Genomic DNA, 3,789 nt, shown 5'->3' on the forward strand with positions numbered 1-3,789 from the left:
GGACGGAGAGCTGGCCCCACATCAGCCCAGGCTGCCGCGCCACGGCCTGAGCGCCAACCAATCGCAAGTCGTTCCGGTACATGGGCCGCGCCTCTCAGCCAATCCCAAGGGAGAGACCAGAAAAGGGCGTGCCCAATGGGAGCTGACCAGCGGGGCGGGGCCACCCTTCGCCTGCGAAGGCCGCGCGCCGTCACCTTGGCAACCCGATGGGCGCCGAGCGCGTCAGTCCCGCCCCACGTGCGGGTCTCAGCCGGTTCCCAGCGCTTAACTCCCGTGGGACCGAAAGAGGGGGGGCTTGCGTTTGGGACGCGGTTACGCTAACATTTCTGCACTCGGATGCACGTGGGGCCCCAGGTAGGTGAGGACCCAGGGCGCTGCGGGGCTCGGAGGGGACCCCGCGAAGTGCAGAGGGAGGAAGTGAACGTCAGCTCCTGGAGTCAGTGGGAAGGGACAAGGGATCAAGGGTCACGGAACAGAGAAGCAGGAAGCGGCCCCTCCCGAGACACCAAATACCCAGCACCTTGCCCTTGGACTTCCAGCCCCCGGAACTGTCATAAACAAATGTTCCTTGGCCCCGGCCGGTGTGGCTCAGTGGATAGAGCGTCGGCCTGCGGACTGAAGGGTCCCGGGTTCGATTCCAGTCAAGGGCATGTACCTTGGTTGCAGGCACATCCCCAGTGGGGGGTGTGCAGGAGGCAGCTGGTCGATGTTTCTCTCTCATCGATGTTTCTAACTCTCTATCCCTCTCCCTTCCTCTCTGTAAAAAATCAATAAAATATATTTAAACAAACAAATAATTGTTTGCTGTTTGGGCCACCCAGTCCATGGTATTTCTGTATATAGCAGCCCAAGGCAGGGACCTTTATGTATCCTTTAACCTACCCCAGGAGCACTTCCTTCTGTGGGTTATAGCTACCGATTAGCATGTAACGACAGCCCAGCCGGCTCCGTGGTTGAGCTTCCACCATGAGCCGGGAGGTCATGGTTTGATTCCCGGGCAGGGCACATGCCCGGGTTGTGGGCTCCATCCCCAATAGGGGCATGCAGGAGACAGCTGATGGATGTTTCTCTGTCATTGATGTTTCTATCCCTCTCTCTTCCTCTCTCTCTAAAAATCAACGGGGGGGGGGGGGGGGAATATCCTCAGGAGAGGATTAACCAAAATTAAAGTCTGTTTGTCGTTTACCTGAAATTCACACTGAACCAGGCACCCTGTATTTTATCCGACAGGCCCCGCCTCCCAGTGAACACCTCCCGTGAGAGATGGTCTGATCTTCTCGTCGGATGGGGAACAGAATCATAGCATCACCATCACGTGTCGAAACTGGGAGAACTCCACGGAGGCTTGGCCGGGAGGGAGGAAGTAGATTTAAGAGGTCATACAGCAGCCAGTTATTACAATAAAACATTTATTAAGCTGTCATTTTCACAATATTTTAATTCTGTTCTGAAATCAGTCTACAAAGATCTCTACATGACACCGAAGGCAGTCATTTTTATAAATAACAGGAATGTATCGCTTTGCCAAAAAAATACAAACAAGCCTTATACATGTAGGTCTATATGCGATATCTGTAGGGTCAATTTCCCAAGGCTCACGGCACTAAAACGGTGTACACCACACGCACGCACACGCACACACACACACACACACATACACACGCGCGCACACACATACACGTACCACTATATTGAAATCAGGTGTTTTATAGTAAATGTCAAATTAAATGCTCTATCAAATTCATAACCAGGTACACAAAATATTGAATCAGGAAAGCACTGTGGACAGGGGGCACCAATGGGATTCCCGGCGAAGAAGAGAGAAATGGCTTTGCTGAATGTGGAGGGAGTGCTCATCACCGTCTCCATCACCAGAAATCAACGGAATTACCCGGCCCTCGGAGATGGCACGCACGAGCAGAAATGAAATGGACACTCAGACCGATAAACCTGCGAGAAGACCCTGGAACATACGGCCCCGGCCGCCACTCGCCGCCCCAGGTTTCAGATGCAATTGACGATCCGCTTTGGGTGCCGCCCCAAGGGCGATGCTGGTTCCCGCGTGGCTGCTACAGGTCAAGGGATCGCTCGCTGGAGAGCAGAGTGAGGAAGGCAGTGCGCGGGCCAATGTCTGTGTGCCCAGGTGCTGGGCGTCGTACCGACGGCCGCCTAACACCAAGTTTAAGGGGCCTGCGTCAGAACCTGCCAAACTAGATATAATTCTATTATTCACAAGCGAGGCGCAGAAGTCCAACAACTCAAATGGCCAAGAACAAAAACTTTGCAGAACAGTGATCTCTTATTAGAAAAATAAAGTTGGGGGGAAGGGGAAGTTGACACCGTAGGATCTCAGGAATTTCTTCTTTTGTGTGTGTGTGTTGTTTTACTTTAAATATATTTTTATTGATTTCAGAGAAGAAAGAGGGATAAATAGAAGCAACAATGATGAATCACTGATCAGCTGCCTCCTGCACGCCCCCTACTGGGGATGGAGCCAGCAACCTGCGCCCTGACCGGTCCTCAAACCAGTGACCTCTTGGTTCATAGGTCAATGCTCAACCACTGAGCGACACGGGCCGGGCTCAAGCATTTCTTGCAACGTGAGCAAGCTGGGTGGCAGAGAGCTATAAATAGAAGCAACAATGATGAATCATTGATCGGCTGCCTCCTGCACGCCCCCTACTGGGGATGGAGCCAGCAACCTGCGCCCTGACCGGTCCTCAAACCAGTGACCTCTTGGTTCATAGGTCAATGCTCAACCACTGAGCGACACGGGCCGGGCTCAAGCATTTCTTGCAACGTGAGCAAGCTGGGTGGCAGAGAGCTGGGGTTTGGGGTGAGTCCACACCTGGCCGGGGGAAGGTCCCAGGCATCAACCGCCAGGCAGATGTCATTCATCCGAAGCGTCTCAAGCAGCAGGAAGCAGGGGAAGGAAGCGATTTCGGATCTTTAGCGCCTGTGTTGGCTATTGGGTGTGTCATCCTGAATCGCTGCACAGAACCACGGCCTCAGAGACAGACTAACAGCCCAAGTGGTTTCCGTGGTCCCCACGAGCCAGCCCTCGTGGGCGTGCAAAGTCACGAACCTCGCAGCCCCCGACCCTGACCTGGCACGGTCCCCAGTTCGCCTGTCTCCGCTTACCCTGCGTGGCGTGGCTCATCTTCAGGCGCCTGAGTATTAAAAACCTCCTTTCAAAGGTATTAACCCCTACGTGTCCTCATGCAGCCACCTTTATAAGCTAAGACCCCCGCACAGGCCCTGGCCGGGGTGGCTCGGTTGGTTGGGCGTCCTCATGTGCACCAAAAGGTTGCCGGTTCGCCCTGACTGGTTTGGCTCAATGGATGGAGCGTCGGCCTGCGGACTCAAGGGTCCCGGGTTCGATTCCAGTCAAGGGCATGTACCTTGGTTGCAGGCACATCCCCAGTGGGGAGTGTGCAGGAGGCAGCTGATCGATGTTTCTCTCTCATCGATGTTTCTGACTCTCTATCCCTCTCCCTTCCTCTACTGTAAGAAGTCAATAAAATACATTAAAAAATAAAAATTAAAAGTTCCCGGTCAGGGCACATGCCCAGGTTGCAGCCTCGATCCCCCGTAGGGGTCGTGCAGGAGGCAGCCGATCACTGTTTCTCTCTTCCTCTCCCTTCCTCTTTCTAAAAATCAATAACATATTTTTTTAAAAAAATATGAAGATGCCCTAGCCGGTTGGCTCAGTGGATAGAGCATTGGCCTGTGGACTGAAGGGGTCCCAGGTTTGATTCCAGTCAAGGGCATATGCCCAGGTTGCAGGTT

At 53.5% G+C, this 3,789-nt stretch overlaps 1 long non-coding RNA gene across 1 annotated transcript; it reads left to right on the forward strand.

Moving 5' to 3' along the window:
• The first annotated feature begins 171 nt into the window (after positions 1-171).
• LOC106724784 lies at positions 172-2,211 on the forward strand. Its single transcript, XR_001360621.1, has 2 exons — positions 172-354; positions 1,231-2,211. It is a non-coding gene; the product is annotated as an uncharacterized LOC106724784 (long non-coding RNA).
• The last annotated feature ends 1,578 nt before the right edge of the window (positions 2,212-3,789 follow it).

Source organism: Myotis brandtii, unplaced genomic scaffold (genome assembly GCF_000412655.1).
Source record: "Myotis brandtii unplaced genomic scaffold, ASM41265v1 scaffold97, whole genome shotgun sequence".
Classification (NCBI taxonomy): Eukaryota; Metazoa; Chordata; class Mammalia; order Chiroptera; family Vespertilionidae; genus Myotis; species Myotis brandtii.